This window comes from Rhea pennata, chromosome 7 (assembly GCF_028389875.1).
Source record: "Rhea pennata isolate bPtePen1 chromosome 7, bPtePen1.pri, whole genome shotgun sequence".
Taxonomy (NCBI): Eukaryota; Metazoa; Chordata; class Aves; order Rheiformes; family Rheidae; genus Rhea; species Rhea pennata.
The window spans coordinates 28307697-28325326 of NC_084669.1; the positions used below are offsets into that span (position 1 = coordinate 28307697).

At 39.2% G+C, this 17630-nt stretch overlaps 1 protein-coding gene across 2 annotated transcripts in view; it reads right to left on the reverse strand.

Annotated features, from left to right (window-relative positions):
* RASGEF1A (RasGEF domain family member 1A) overlaps positions 1–14309 on the reverse strand; it is a 176344-nt gene extending 162035 nt beyond the window's left edge. For both annotated transcript variants that reach the window (XM_062580825.1, XM_062580828.1), the window contains exon 1: positions 14022–14309. The gene's annotated coding sequence lies outside the window, so the exon portion shown is untranslated. The remainder of the gene's footprint in view (positions 1–14021) is intronic.
* Between the last annotated feature and the right edge of the window lie 3321 nt (positions 14310–17630).

Sequence of the window (17630 nt, forward strand, 5' to 3'; positions counted from 1 at the left end):
TGATGTATGATGCAATACATTAAAGAACCAAACATCAAAAATGAATTTAAAAAAAACTGTAGTGTTTAATTATTAATAATTGATTTTTTTACATCTCTAAAAGCAGAAATAGAAGAACCCTTTCTCTTTCTGAGCAGCTATTGCAAGATTTGAAGGCTTAGACACCTTCAAATGAGCCTGGGCATAGAGATGCTGCATGAAACAACAAAAGAAAATTATTCTGTGGAGTATCACATTCAGAGAATCGGTGGATTCATGTAGTTACTGTTAGCATACTGAGAACAGGAGCACAGAAGCTGCTTTTGTGGAATTACACGATGAGATTATCGAAGATTGGAGATGATAGAAGGGGAGCAGGCCCAGGAACCCACTGAGTATTTGTTGAGCATGATACTGAAACAGGAGCACCTACAAATCCTTATTTAGTTCCACAGTTCAGTGTAAGGATAGTCACAGATTCATACATCTCTTGCAATATTTGCCGACTGTCTATGGGATAAAATTGTTTGTGGTTCTCTAGAGCTTAGTCAGCAGTCTACATAATGGGTAATACTCCCATTTTTGTCATGCTTGAATTTTGTGTGTTAAATGCAGGTATTTTTTTAGTTAGAGCATTAATTTGAATTTTGGTTTTCCTAATACTATCATGTTAGAATTGTTTATTTATGTGCATATATGTGTGTGTGTATGTGTATAATATATTATATAGAGAGAGATGTATATAGATATATATAATTTGCTGCACTGTTCAGAAATTCTTTCTTGTTCTGTGGTGGTCCCCTCAGCTGGAAAGAAACAGGTATGCCAAAAGGTTTCTCTGAACTACTTATACGTATGGAGAGCAAGCAATATACACAAACCAATAAAATGGCGCCCCATGTCTCCAAATTAGCAAGAGTTTGATTAAAATTGATATTGAATTCAGCAAGTCAGTGAATTCTTACCTAGTACAATCTATAAAATTAATCAGTCACAAAATGCCACGTGCAGATTGGCAAGCTCGTCATCCAAGAAGTTTTGGAAAAAAAAAAGCACAACTGGCACTTTAGATCCCTAGTGCATACGAGAACAATATGTTTCACAGCAGCTTGTCACAAAACAGCATGCATATTAGCAATTCATTGCTCATGAAGACTACCACATGTACAATAAATATAGGTATATATGATGATGCTCTTGTTAGGAGGGCTGCTTGGTTGTATGCATCAGTTATGGAGTCCTTTGTCACACTTACAGAGGTCCCCTCCATAAGTAAATGCTTGTTTCAGGTTTCACAGATGCTATTTGGAGCGCAGCAGGATACAAACCTGCACAAGTTTTTTGTGAAAGCTTTAAAGTGATTTTGGAAGCAGCAGCATTGTTCTTGCAGGTGCCCACTCTACCACCCCTGGGGAGCCATTAGGAAACCAACGTGATTATTTGTTTTGATTTTGGCTTATATGGTACGGCCTCAAAAAAACTATGTCAGAAAAAGGCTAGATGAGTGCCTCCAAAACTTTGTCTTTATAATACCGTTGAAAATCGCCTTCCAGGATTGCTCCAGACCAGCTGCCCAGGGACTAATTTCTCAATATCTAATTTATTAACCTTGAATCCATACCAGTATTGGACAACCTGGGGAAGATAGTTTATAGACTTCCATGTCGGTTAGGGTTCTGAGTTACATAGTGTGTTGCCGAAGGAGTGGGGCAAACTCCTTGGCTGTGTCTGTGACAGGCAACGGCACTAACTGGCCGATTCCCCAGGTACGCAAGGAAGTCAGTCACAGAGTTGTCCAAATCTATCTTTCACCCCTCTTGGCGGTTTCCAGCACATGCATTGCTGCAGTCCCCAAAAGGGCTTTCCGGCACTGTCTGTGCCGCGGATACCTCTCTCTCTGAAAAGCCTCCTGGCTTAACTGTGTATGCTGGCTGCAGTCAGCAGGCTCTCCCCTGGTCAGTCCCTATGCCAAACTCTCTGAAGAGCTGCACAGAGTTGTTAAGTCTGAATTAATTTTCTCTTTTGGGCTGTTGAGACAAGGTAAGTTGTCCTACCATGTGCCTAAACACTAGCTGATAGAAAGGCAAGTCTTCTACCCTGGGAAGATCCCCTGGCAAGTCCTAGGGAAGCGGAGACTCTCTTGCTCCCGCGCCTCAAGCCTAAGTAATGCGCCAGGTGCCATGGGTGGTATGTACGTACCCGTGTCCACCCGGCCCTGCTTACCCACGTCTGCACCAGCCCTGAGTCTGCAAGTTGTGCTCCCGTATAACGGGGATCTGTTGCTGTGAATATACCCAAAGTGATTAAACAATAACTAAACTATTATTAAAATAGCAAAATCATTTCAGGGTGAATGAGATAACCTTAGTTACTACTGAAGAGATTTATGTAACTGTTTGCTGGTGAGAAGCTACTTAGTTTTCCTCTAGATGTCTAGCATAGTGCAAATAATGTTAAATGGTTTGAATGGTTAGAAAAAACTGTTCTTTTCTGTCTCTAGCTGTAGCATGTGTCTGCGTTAAGTATGAAAACCATGATCAGGGTGCCACAGTGGATGTGACCTTAGTAACCCTGGGGAATAGTTATACAGTTTATCCTGTATAGTTCAAAATGATATTTACTGCTATTTAAACAAGGCTGTAATAAAATATTTATGAAATAGTCCTAAAATGCTAAGAAGCTAGAAATGAGTGTTGGTTTTTCTCGAGCCTCCTTCTTCACTGCTCCAGCCTAGTTGTTCTTTTCAGATGAATTTTTGAGTCCAGGTCAGTTTGTTCATTCTTAGAGACCAACATTTCCTTCTCCCCAGATGTTGTTTTCAAAACCTCAGAGGTTCTGTATTGTACAGTAAATGATTTGAACTGATTTTAGGAAATTACTATTCAAGACCATTGTTTTATGTTTTCCAAGGTCCTTACATCATATTCTTTATAATTATGACCTCTGTTTCTCTGCATATATTTTGAGTACTTCATTTGAGTGATTTGAAGCAGATTTTGGTTTTGTTTTGTCTTTTTTTTTTTTTTTTTTTTTTTTAATTAGTACAATTCTATCCAGCAATTTAACTGAGAAATTAAATAGAACAGGTAACTAAGTCCTACACAGAATACCTTTTAGTATAGAATATAATAATTTGTCTAAATAGCCCTGCATGTCTTGTGTTTAAACCATTTGGCCCTCAAAGTTAATTTATAAGCTCTCATTTATGCTCAAGCTTCAAATGAATGTTAGCAGATGTTGGCAAGAGAAAGGAACTATCCGCTGTGCTACAGGGATGAGTCTAGCTGCAAAGCTGGAGAACGCAGTGAGCTGAAAGTGCGTGCTCTTTTCAGGGAAACCAAGCGCAGCACCATGTCTGCTTCCCTTTGACATGGTGAAATAGAATTGTTCACCTGTTGCCTAAACACTTTCCTTGTTTTAATGCAGCAGAGTTGTCACTGTTGAATAGTATCCACAGTATGTGATAAGCAGTGAATATGGGATGATGAGGTGGTGACTTTCTGGAAAGGAACAGAATTAATCTTCAGAATTCCCCACTCCTTAGAAAAGACCTTCTGACAGTTTGAAAACTGACAAGTGTGAGGGTTGTTAAAATTCATGCAGCTTGGAAAAAACTCCATTGGATTGTCCATTTAAGCATGTTTTAGGCTGGAAGCTTTTACTAGCTAGTTACAAATATATTGATTTTTAAAAAGAAATTATTGACCTTTAAAACCCTGGGGTCAGCTGCCTCACTTATTGGAGACATTTAGTTATTTATATTCACAGAGGCCTAGCTATGAGCTGAGGATTTTCAGTCAGACCCGAATAGTGATTAGGAGGTGAAAGCACTGCATCTACATAAAATATAATTAGATAGGCCTGATTGCAGAAGGCTGAGATACCACTTGGAGTTTACGTTCCAGAGGAGAGGACCTCAAACTTTTATACTTCGTTTCTTCCGCTCCCTCTCTGGAACACTTTTTGCATCCTCTGCCATTTGAAAAACTTGGTTTATCTACCACCCTTCCCTTCTCTGCCTACCCCCAGTCCATGCATAGCATGGAAACATTCCTGTGCCAGTGATGCACTGAGTGCTGGGGCTCGTACGAGCTACACATGCTCAGCTTGCTCTGCTTTCATAAGCCCAGTCAACAGTGAGTCTCTGGTAAGCCAAGAAGTAGGGCTTCAAGCTTCCTCCTCCTCGGGACAAAATTCATGGTCCCCAAATTAGAGCTGTTATCATGGAATAAACTATTGTTGACTGAGAGGGAAAAGGGAAATTCATTCCAGGATTTTAAATGACCTTCTACACTCCAGAAAGATGCTGCAGGTTATTTGTAAGCTATGACCACAGATTAGTAAGCAAAGTTTCTACCCAAATTGATTAATAGAACCATGAAAGTAGCTCACAAATAGTGAGGAAAAGCTGGAAAAATACTGTCTGTTGTGACTAAAGAGTTGTAAAATAAGATAGTGGCTATGTTTTAAATATATATATGTGTATGTATATATTAAAAAAAAAGGTTGTGAGCTTCTAAAAAGAGCAACCTCAAAATACCCTCAAAAGTCCCCTGGGGAGACAATTATGATACCACGTGCTGTCTTAATATGTCAGTAATAACTTTTTTAAACAACAAATAATAAATTCTTTTAGGCCATACCCTCTAAGCAGTTTCTGTACTGACATAAATGGGTGTGATTTTAGGTTTCTGAATGAGGGCCAAATATATGTACCATTAGTTGTCTGATCTGCCAAAGGAGGGCTGGGATCTCTCTGCTGCTGTGTCTTGTTATATTTACATTTTCACCTTAGAAAATAAATTGTTTCCTAAATTCAGGCAGACGAACAATTTTCTGGCTGTCAAAATACATTTAGTAGTAGTACACGAATGGGATATTAGTTACTGTGAGTTAACACTACAGATCTGAAGATTAAAAACAATGCCGCAATTTAGCAACTGTAGATTGATGATATATGAAGTAATAGATGTTTGGGAGTTTTCCTACTGACAGTTCTTCAGCTTTTCCCTACCTAAAATGCTGAGTTAATATCACAGAGCTTTCCATTCCCAGCTGGTTACCTGATGTAAAACATTTATTTCTGGCACATCTGAGGTGTTCAGGGAAGAGATTGCTATGGCTTTACATGGTCCTGAATCATAACAGCAAAAACTGAATCCTCAGTTAATTCTACAGCTTTTAATTTTCACACTAGTAGTAAAGTAGCACCCACGTTTCTCCCCTCCATTATTTTCTTCAGCAGACCACAGATTTTCCCTCTTGCAGTATTTTTAAGGAGATGCTAGTATCGTGTACTGTGCTACTTCAGTGATTGTTCCTAGCTCTTTTCTTTCTTTTGAAGTTCACAGAATCTGCTCTCCTTTAGCCTCATGGGCCACAAGCCTCTGCTCCCTTCAGACGCCCGTGCTTGGGTACCAGCAACGAGACGAGATGCTAAAAGGCAGACTGGATTCTGCTTATGTGACAAGGCAGCCCTGCAGATATTGAATTGTCCGCCAGAAGTTTCAAAATTCACGTCTATCCCATCGCCACAGAGAAAATCCATTTTCCTGCAGGGCTTCAAAATGATGATTGGCAAGACTAGGAATGGTACTGAATTGATTTTGCAATGTACTATGAACTAATGCCACACTGAGAGCTCTCTTGCTATGCTATGGCTCTCTCACTTCCCCTGTCTCTAGCAGGCATGACCCCTGCTTTCGTCGCACTAGGGTTGCGAGCTGAAGGTGCGGACACCTTGTAGGCGTATTTGGCTCCAAAGACATTTATGGTAGCTCCCACCCGTAGTATGGATCACAGGATTGGATTTAGAGGGGATGACATCTGTGGCATCATCTGTATTTTCTACTTTATTATATTTGTTTTTATTTTCTGTTATCCTCAGTCACTATTGCCTTTTCTTCTTTTTTCTTTTGTATTCATTTGCATTTTAATTCTTATTTTTTATTGATTCTTCTCTAGCTGCATTATAAATGCGAGAAATGTAGAGGATGGGAGAAAATACATCTTATTTTCTTGTCCCCCTTTCCTTCTCTGCTTTTTTCTTTCCTTTATTTTCCTACTCACTCTGCCTCTCTTTTTCTCCCTCAGGTGTGTTTATTTTATTTTTATTCATTAGCAGAAGGAAGAAATACTTCAAACTTTTTTTTTTTTTTCCTCCCCTCTGGCTGGAATGCAGGGAATGATTGAGGGAACTGAGGAGTTTGTTAGAAAACTTTATATGCTCCTTTTGTAAGAAAGTGCACAAAGAGGATTAACATTTACATTCACCTTTTGAGGTGCAGCACTGAGAAAATTTTGATAACGGTAAAACCTAGTGGTATTCCTTTTCCCTATCATAGTATCTAGGAACAATGCACTGAAGAAAAAGTAAATGATTCAGGCAGGGGAAAAAAAAGAATAATGTGATAGTGCTGGGTTTCTCCTCAGACTTCTGGCATTGTTATTAACTTTTTGATAAGTTGGAGACATGCCTGCCACTATGTTGAATCCTAACTTACGTTCTGTAATCGCTTTCCTTTTCTTTAGGTTTCTCTCAACTTTCTTTAAGAACGACATTTTGTGATTAAATTGCCATATTTAGACAGAGCAAATGTGTTGCAAGGAAGGCAAATTTAGTTTATTTGGTCTGAGGTATATGTAGGGGGCAGAAAGAAATGATCCCTGTCTTCTGATCAGCAGTTGTAATGTCCTACATTGGCAGCCCGAATTATCATTTTTAAGATCTGTATGTATTTTTATAACAATGGAATTATCTTTACAAGATACGAGGCTTGACACAGGTAAAATTGGATGAAATTGCATGGTTGCTGTGATACACTGCAAGTCAGGCTCAATTATTCAGTGGTCCCATTTGGCATTAATATTTATGGATCTTTCTGTTAGTTTTTTGTTTTCCTTTTTCATCAGGTATCAAACTTCATTATAAGCAAGTATCCAACTTAATTATTTTCAACCCTTGAGGTTTCAAACCTGTTAAATAACAGTAAAGATCAGTAATTGTTTTACTACTAATACTGAAAACATAATACTGCTGGCAACAGAGGACTGAGCAAAACAATAAGGAATATGTAAAGGCACAGACAGCATTATTAAACTGTTTCACAAAAGACCAAACACAACTGTCAGGTTAACACTTCAGAGCAGAGCTAACAGTTTTAGTTTACTCTTCCATTTCCCTGGTGAAGAAGCTAGCAGTGGAATTATTTGGCATTCTTAGAAATGCAAGGCTTTCTTCCTTGTTTCCTTCCCTTTTAAAATAGTTACTAGCTATTATGTAGTTACCAGCTATAAGGTGGTAGATGCTTTCTGCAGTTCCTGGTGACATACACACTGTCTTGTTTTTTGCCTCATTTTTTCTGTCAGTCCCAAGTACTGTTCTGTTATAGCCTCCAAAGACAGTAGCTGCAGTATGCAGGGTTCTTGGTGCCTCCTGGTAGGAAATGCCATTGCTCTGCTGCACTTCACTCCCGTAGTGTCCCTGAGAGAGAAACCTCGACTGTGTCCTGCCACGGCAGGGTTTGCAGGTGTTTTATAACCTAAGCTATGTCCTGAAGATTTATGGAGTAATTTCTAGATTGCAATAATTCATCTGGGAACCAACTGGTATACTTGAGTTTACTTATGTTAATCACCATAAAGAGGAAGTGGGAGAAGAGAAAAGAGGGATTTGATTGACTAAAAAGCAAGGCTAAGAAATTCTGGGATATCTCGTGTTTGTTACAACTATTGCTTTTCTATGTTAATTGGTTGCAAGACTGCAGGGAATTAAGTAGTACCAAGTCAGTACCATTTTGTGTAATCAGAACCATCAAAGAAACAGCAAGACCCAGTCCCCCCAGACAGGTTGTTTATGTTTTAAACTCCAGCCTTGGACTTGTCACATGTGAATAACATCCAGCTATATTCCTTATATTCTGGTTAACACCAAGAAAGAGATGCTCTTGTGCATCCTATTCAGAAGGGTTTATAATCTCTTCAGGCATCTGCTTTTTATGTTCTCATTCAGTACAGTGGACTTGATGCAGTGATGATGGTAAAGTTGTGAGGACTTGGGCAAGGCAGGGTTTGTAGGTGCTTTAGGACCTGAGGAAAGGCTTGTATGCCTCACAGCTTGAATGTTCTTGTCTACTTATGTGAGGGCACCTATTTAAAGTGACTATTTCTGCCTTCAAGCCTTGTCTCAAAGATGTCTGGATGTGATTTGGGAGGCTGAAGTTGCATTTCTGCCTTGGTGGTAGTTTTTTTGCTTTTGCATCTGGAAGTGTTTTGATGCCATACATGCATATGTGCATACACACAGTGCACACATTTCCATATGATTTTTGAGTGTCTTATCTTTTTAATTTTAATTACAGGATTTGGTTGTTTAGGACCAAGAAAAAATTTGAGTCCTTTCATTGTAAAAGACAGAAAAAAAAATCTACAACAGAGAGTAATGAGAGCTCATTTTTGTTGTTTCTACCGTATACTTCCTTTGTGCCCTTATGCATTTTGGTGCATTAATTTTTTTGTATTGCCCAAGGGGAATACTAATACATAGAGTATGACAAAGATTCTAAATTACTGTATAAGAGTGGTTGAAAGAGTGACATTTATTGTGATAAGTTGTATATTGTAATTGTTGCCATAGTTATGCTCTACTTCCTGCCTTGATTTCTGCTTCCATAGTCATTGTCTAACAAAAATGTGCATTAGCAGTCTTATTTTATTTACAAGTCCTAAGAATAATTACTGTTTTTTAACCAAACTGCTTTAGTGTTTTCCAAAGTTGGGAAGATATTTAGAGGTGACAATATGTGAAATTTTTAGTTTGTATCTATATAGTCAAGTATTTTCTTCTGTGTGCAGTATGGATTAGCACAAACAATTGGAGGTAAGAGAAATAGTTTGAAATAATGAAAATGACTGTAAATTCACATAAGCTCGTGAGAGACCTCTGATCAAGGGGTACTGGCTTTTTTTGCATCTACTTTGTAGGAAAACTGTGATAGCTTTCTGTTTGGCCATGTCTTGTAAGATTCCAGTACCTCTGCAGTGTGTAAATCTATCCTTCACTAAATGTTTTCAAGTAATGTGTTGCTGCAGATTTGAAGCTTCTTTGTGAATTGACGATCTTGGTAATTGTATCAACAAAAGATGGTTCTGGATAGCTTTTACTGTGGTTACTTGAACTTGTGGATCACGGTATTGTCTTCTGAGTAACCTAGGAATCGTTTGGATGAGGTATGTTTTGCAAACTGTTGCCCAGATGATATCTAGTTTGCAGGTGCCTTAGGAACAAGAACATTTTTCTCAAACTCGCCTAGACAGTTAGTATGACCAGGCTGGGAAAGTCATGATCAGGAACAGGAAATAAATGCTACCTAAAGCTTTTAGAGTATAGCCAAACATCGATACTGTGTCTAATATAATTTCAGATGTATCACCCACTGGAACTGCTCTATAGACTTTGCTCTTATAAGTGTTTCCAATTTTGAACTGTTCTTAGTTTCTTTAATGCAGCATTTCTAAACTAGTCAATAACTAAGTTGTCTCAATAGCTAAAGGGAAAATATGTCTAGCCTGAACTTAGTTTCCTCACCATTTTGGAAATCTGTAGCACAATCACAGACAGAAAAACAAAAACAAGTAAACTGCTGTGGAATGAAAACACTTGTGTCAATGAAAGAAAGAAAAATTATTTTTCTGTTGTTTCATTTGTTGAAAGACATCAGTTTTCAGAAGTCCAAATAATATGCAAAGCTGAAAAGTGTGGGAAAAACTAATTTGTGGTGAACGCAATATTGGATTTCTTTCATTTGAGCAAGAAAGGAAAAAAAATGGTGCCTTGGAAACTGCACCGTCTTCATTTTATCTCAATGAAAATATAGAACACGGTTTGCTAAAAATAAGTAAATAAATAATGAGGATTGTAATGATAAAAGGAAATAGTGCCAACAAAATAATTAAGTAAAAACTGAATATTACTGAAATTATTTTAAACATGAGTCTATTAAAATTCAGTTGTGATTGGAGTTTAGGTATTCTCTTGTATTTGTATTAGGTCCTGAGACTACTTTAATGCATGTACTCTAAGAAACATTACCCAGTTCTTATATAATGACTCAGTGGCTCAGTTGTTTGTACTCTTCTCTGGTTCAGATGGTCAAAGGCTCAGATTCAGATGGACTGAAAATGCTGGAGAGCAAGGTGTTCATTTTTGCTGAGAGATACTAAGGCAAAGAAGATAGTATTACCCCATTCTCTGATTCATTCATCCCTAATTTAAAGCATGTTTGAAATCAAGACTTCTTTAACCTGAAGAAGAAAGCATGGTCTTATCAAAATATAATATCTAATTATAAGAGTTGGATGCATGTTTTGAATAATAAAGACACTTCCATCCCTATGAAGCACCTAAATCTTGGACTAAGATTAGATTTTATCATAACTGATGATTTTAGAAGATGTTTTAAGAAGTTTCAGGAAGGCAATATAGCACGTGTGTGACGTCCCCTGTTTTAAAACCAGTGCCTGTGTACAATTCAGCTTAATATAACATGTCAATAATGATTAACGGAACTACTCTAAATATTGCCTGTAGCTGACTTTTGTTTACCTTTTACTAAAGTACTAGGCAATGAGGTGGAGGTGATCTTGACAGCGTTCAGTGCTCAATGAACAGAGCTAGTGCTGCCTGAGTTTCAGGACCAGTAATAGTGAACCATGAAAGGGGCAGATGAAATTTTACCCGTCTCTATATACACACATCTATATACAGGAGGGTATGCTTTATTAAGTAGTTAAGATGAACTAGATACTTTCCTAGAGGTTGTTATCAAGAGCTAGCGTGTTCCTAATGTGTAAAACCTTGTTAAATTGTTTAGAGCTCCTAATATTTGGATGGAAGGGGTTATCTTCAGATGCAATTTACAGAAATACATGGGAACTAAAGTGAAGTAGTTTCTATTTAAGGTGATTTTTTGAGTTGAACAACTTGGCTGAATATCTTCTTTGTGAAAGCAATCAGTTATAAAACTAAGTCCATTTAGCTAATTATCTGTGGTAAACTTGTTCCTCCCCTGATTTCAGTTTGTGGATGTGATCTGCCAGGAGGGATTTGTAACTCAAAGCTGAGAGGATCCTCAAACATCCGTCAAAGCAGCAGCCTGGCTTCCATTAGCCATACATCCGAGATTTAGGAGCAAAGTTTGTGACTGGTTTAATCTTTCTAGGCTGGATCAGCTCTAGAATTGGGCATATCTGTCTCCTGGGGTGGTTCCCCACTGAGATTCACATTAGTAATGGGTTCTCCATGAGCAGTAAGATGGGTGGAACAGCAGATAGTGCTGTGCTAACCTCTCTCTATTAGCATTGCAACAAATTTCATTCACTCTTGGTGTCTTCTGAGCTCACCAGTAAATAAATGACCCAAGCTTCATAGCTAAATGACATTGAAAGTGTTTGTTTATTTTAGTAAAAATATAACACCAGAAATGAAGCTTCAGAGAAAGGCAAGTGATAACCACACATGACCATACAATTCTTGACACCTGGACTGTAGCCAGACTATTTTCTCAACATTGTTATTAAATGCTATGCTTTTCCTCAATAATGTGTGTTGCAACAAAAAATAAAATAATAAATTAATTGAATAAAATCATGTGTTTCTGCTTTACAGACAACTCCTTGCACATGTGCTGACTCTGCAGCTGCTTCCTGCAGTGTTTGACTTCTGTAATTAGGATAACCAGTGAGCCTAGCTAATGATATTAAACTGACTGGTCCATAAGTCTAGAATGTCGTTTTTCATAAGGGTTTAATTTGCTGAGTATGGGGGCAGCAGAATACAAGGTTTGCATGTGTAATGGATGTAACTTGCTTTTTTTTTTTTTTCCCTTCTCTCTCTTGTTGCCAAGTTACAAAAAAGTGTTATCACGGTGAATTGTCCACGTTTAAATAGACTAAGATTTTACCTAAAAGGAGCCATAGTGATGCAAACTGATAATATACTAATGCTTTCAAAGAGGGGGAAAATAAACCAAAAAACACCGACCTGTGACTAGGATAATTTTATATTCTATACATTGGCCAGATAGGGTCAAAAATAGCTGTTCATACTCTGGAGACTATGACGTGTGCTACTGTAGCAAGTGAATAACAGCTTGCAAGCAATAAATAGCTACTGATATAAAACTAAATATCATGAATATTTGCAAGTATTTGAAGACAGAATTGCAGCAATCAGTTGTCTGAATTGTATTGTGGAATTACTTTCCCTCAAAATAGTCTGATACCCTTACAATCAGGTATAATATGCAAACCCTAAGGAGAAAAGGTAAATTCAAAGAACATACCTACTAAGGCCTCTGTCCAAATAATAAGAAATAATCTTAAAACAAAACAACAGTAAATGCTTTCCAGTTTTACCAAGTGGAGAAATATACCATATTCAGATGGAAAATCAGGTAGAAGCCATGCGGGCACATCAAGCATTTCTTTTGCCCCTTCTTTTGCGATTTGTTCCAAAATGCTTTAAGTTCTCTGAAATAAGAATCTGCTTTGCCCAAATCTGTCTAAAAGATTGCATAGAGTGGCAGTAACTAAGGGGAGGGTCTATTACTACTGTCTTTTTGTTAGAGAGAAACATAAGTTCTTTCCAAAAATACACATGCTGGGTCAACAGACTGTGGGTCTTGGTGACTACCTGGATGCCGAATAGTGTTCAGTGTTAATGCTGATACCTGTCTTGTCACTGTAGATGTGATCAGTGTGGAGCCTGGTCTTTGAATAGAGCTAGCTTTTTGTATTAATAATGTCAGGGCAGTTCTTAGTGGATTTCAAATGCAATTTTTAATGTATCGTTTAAAAGTCAACTCTTAATAAACTGATTGCTGGTGCACAGACAGTTAGAACAAATATTACATAAAAGATGTTGCAGAAAATGCTGTATAATGTCTAAGAAGCATAGGTACATCCAATCACATCTGCAGGTCTTTCCACAGTACAGAGAAGATGTAATCCGAAACAAATGTCTTCATTACAGTTAGCCAACTAAAGAAGATCCAAAGGTAAAATTGTGAGATTCTGCAGTGGGGCACTAGCTGGTCTGGTATTCTGTTCATAGAAAAGCGTGATGCTGTGCTAATTTAATGGTGCCAGCCTTCGAAGCAAGCCATTTATTGAAAAGCATTGGCTTGACTGAGATGAAGCTGTAGATGTTAGGTGAAATCTTTTCATTAAATAAATAAATAAAAACTATCACACAGCCCCAATAGAAACCTGCTTAGATAACTCTGCTTGAAATACTGTACCTGCTCAGAAAATGGAAGAAGAGAATTTTGCCAAGATTTCAGAATCGAGCGGAGAAGAATTTCCTTCCTTTACTATAAATTGCTGTGTGAGAATTATGTTCTATCCTTTCAGAAATCCTCCTGCAACACTGAATTTTTGATCCACAGCAGAAAAAACGCAGATGCGAATGCAGGCAGAATGTGCAGTGCCTGTGCCTCAGCAGACTTGTTCTGGTGGTTTTACTGAGCACTACTTTCGAAAAGCCTAAAAATGAATAGTATCTATTTGATCCTACAGAAATTCCTGGGAGGGAGGGGAAGTGCCGGGGAAGCACGTTTTTGTGGATTGTGGAATTTCAACTCGTTAAAGTGATGAAACAACTGTGGTGGGAGTGAATCTGCAAGGAGTCCATGATAGATGCCTGATGCACCGTATTCCCAGAGGCAGGGCACAAAAGCACGCCTGATGGTTTAGAAATATTGACAAGCTTCTCATTTGAACAAGAGCAGGTGGAAGTGCTGCTGCAAAAGTTGCATTAAGGGCAGAAAAAGCAATCTCTGTGCTATATTTTGACCTGCTGTCTGTACCCAGGGCACGGCTCGGTGGTGCACACGGGGTTAACACCAGAAAGACACACTGGTGGCATGTAATACCAGGTGTTAAAGCGCTCGCCGAATTAGTTCCAGTGCCAGCTTTTGTGCACAGCTTGGCACCCCTCGCAGCAACGGGCTATTTTAGCATTAAAAGACTTGTAAATGTCTTACCTTGATCTAGTCCAGTGTAGCTTTTGGGTTGTTCTCCGTCCACTACCAGAAAAAGGGAGATTAATGCCAGATCCCAGTGAGTCATCCTAAACGGCAGAGTGGGCTCGCTCTTTGCACCGGCTGCTGGCTGCCTCCGCTGTGTGACAGCTGCCGGCTGGCGGGGGGACGAGCGTGTCCCATTCTGCAGCCCGCTGCGGGGGAGAGGCGCAGGCGGCCCGCCGACCCCGCCGCGCAGCGCAGAGGCAGCGGCAGGAATATACCATGTGGCTGCGCGCGCCCCTCGCTGCTCCGGCTCGCCACGCGCTGCCGCAAAGTTACTTTTCAATATGCAACGCACCCTCTGAATTTAAAGCCTTCCCCGGTCCTGCCCTCTTTTCCGTCTGTGCCTAAAGGAACTTCTCAGCATTTCGGCTGCGATAGTATCTCTCTGTGTCAGAGGCTGGCGTAGATGCTGCGCACCGAGTATGCCGGGTAGAGAGGTCTGCCTGGTGGCTGCGTGAAAGACGGCACTCGGGTTCTTTCAGCAGTTATGTAGTCTGGTTTTTTCCGAGAGGAAAGGCAAGGGCAGTGCAGTAATTCTGGCATCTGAGAAAAAGATGATAAGGCCTGATGGGGAACACAGAATCACGTGCAACATGTCTGGGGAGGAAGACATTTCTTGGTTACTTGCAGCAAAAGGTTGGGTTGGGATAATTTCTCAGCCTTTGGTGATCGTCCTTGGACAGTCTGCGTATCGGGATTGTCACTACATATCAGGAATCGGTGCCAGAGACGAGGCCCTTCCTCGGGAGGCTAGGCATAATTCACGAGGGGAAAAACTGAGCTGTTGGAGTGAGCAACATTGCACTGAATGGCAGGACTTTCGCCAGGGAAACGCTACTAGCTTCTTCCCACTGCTCACTTCTGCCCAAAGTCTCCAAAGCGTAGTTCAGTTGTTTTGTTATATATACACATACGCACGTGTGCATGCACACACACAGGTGCATCCCTTGTATATCTATATTTGTCTCTCTGTATGTTTATAGACATATTTTTAAGAAATTAGGAGTATGGGACAACTTCATAGACGTTTGTGATTGCTGGAAATATTTTTGTGTCAGTGGGAAAGAGGAAGCAATGTCTAGTGTTCCCACAACTTGCGCCTAGTTCTTAGCCTCTATCAAAGGAGGGAAAAAGTCTGGAAAGCTTTTGTGGGCTTTTTGGACATCCTTTATTAAAATATTTGCAGCAGGTTCTTAAAAAAAAGAGTGTCATGTTTAGATGCTCTGAACAGTTATCAAATTCATCTGTTTCTGAAAAGGGGTGTTGTTTCATATTTTATATTTCCTGCAGTGTGGATGTGAGAGAATGGTTTTAATGCTGATTAATTGGCACCTATTTCAATTCCCAGAGAAAACTAGGAAAAGAAATAAAGAACAACGACATAAACATGGAAGATCTAAAACGTGTATGTGTTCTTGATTAGAAACTGAATGTATGATAATTAGATTTTTCACATCTACTGTAAATGATTATACCAGTTAAATATCCCTTAGGTGTTTGGTCTGTGTTTCCCTTTTACAGAGTACAGAATGATGTTTTTTTCTATTCTGTTATTGGCTGTTATTGGTCCTGTGAGAATGAAATGTGAGCTTTTTAGATCTTTTTAAAAAACGTTGATTTAATTATATATATAATTTCAACTTTGCTAAAGGTACTAGGGATTTACCAGCCTTATTAATTCATAGTGAAACAGAAGAGCAGCCCCTATCTAAAAGCTTATTTGAACCATAGTCAATTTGAACCACCATAGCAACTTTTGTTTTAACTTTGATTTTGCATAGCTAACGTTGCGTGTTCTCACGAACAGCATATACCCGTGAGCCGTGGGCTGCTGTGAAATGTAAGCAGCTTTCTCCTCCAGCCTGTGAGTGAACAGCATGAAAACTATCTGCAGAAGTGTGTAATCTGAACTCCCTGTGGACATAGATTCATTAGGAGAAAGGGATCTTTGCTACTATTGAGGGGTGACCATGGAGAAGTGCATCATCAAGGAGGATTAACTGTGCATAGGATTTCTATCCACAATTCCTCCAAGTCTTTTAGTAGTCAACAGAATTGTACACAAATTCAAATTATCTGTGTAACAGATCTGGACTGAAAAATGGTTGTGGTGGTAGAGGAGAAGAAAAGGACTTTACATCATGGAGTACATCTGCTCTAAGCAGGACTGTGCATCAGATGCCCTGTATGCTACTGGAGCTTGACCTTGGAGATTCTGTGCTCTTGGGAAGGTTTGGCGGGGAGAGGCAGTGTAGGCACAAGTCTGAATGACACTTGTTAGCACAAAATTATTAACCGTGTTTGTCTGCAGTGACTGAAAGCAGTGGCTGAAGCTGGGGTTTCATGCATGGCCAACAGGCTGGACAGGTGTATCTGCTGATGTGCTGGCAGCCTGGGGTGCTGACACCAAACCACAGCAAGGTGATAGAGGGGTGCTTCTCTTTGGACACAGAATTAAAGTTGGAATACTTATCTGTTGATGTAAACTAGTTTATAAAAGTACTATCCTAAACTTTAATAATTTCTTTAGTAGCATTTCCTCTTTCCTTCTGCATTGGTGGAATATGCGTATCTTCCATACCTCAATAGTGCGTAGAAAACTCTCATTAACCATGTGAATTCTGACTGTAGGTGTGAACCTGTGCTGCATGCAGAGACCTAAGTGATTTGAACTCCTATGTTAATGTTGCCAGTATCACCTGACAGAATAATAACACATACATATATGTTTCTGCCCACAGGATGGATACTTGCGTAGTTAAAAGTTGGCTGCTTATAGAAATGTTTACTGACAAGAAACGAAGCAGGTGGGAAATAATCAATTATTGTCTTTTTTTACTGTAATTAAAGTGACTATAATTGGGATTCACACTTGTCCAGAGAATCACAGACCTAGTAGATTATTCTGGTACAATTCATTCTAACTTTCACATTGATGGAAATGTCACTATATTGTCAATTCATGTTCTATCAACCAGACATTAATATCAAAACATGAAAAATGTTTTAAAAACAGGAGCGACTCACTTAAAACATTTTGTTCTATAGGTTTTTCCTTTAAATTCCAAGTAGGATACTGTACTAGTTCTTTCTGGGTTCCATCCTCCATTGGAATTTGAACCTGATGCGACAGGTTAAGGAAAAATGGACCAGTTTTGGTCCCTGACCTGGCCAGTGGAATGCTCTTGCTTGGAATGCTCTTGCTCTGGCAGTAGGCTTTTGTAGCAGAGTAGCAGTATAGGATAAACTCTGACCTCAAATAAGCTTTATATCAGAAGAGCTGCCTAAGTAAGACTGTTTCTCTGATACCTTTTTTGGTGGTACCTATGATTTGTTAGTCACAGCAAATACAGTATCCTCACTGATGTATGCCTAATAAAATCTGAAGTAAATTCACTGTTAAAGATGGTCTGTGCCTTCAGAAGTATAAAGCATATTCTAGAAAGCTGTTCAAAGAACAGAGCCAAAGGTATTTGCCAAATTACTGTGTCCTTCAGTGGCAGATGCCCCAGTTCTGGCAGTGCACATCCAGCTGACTTCATTCGTGGTGCTGTGTTTGTGGTAACT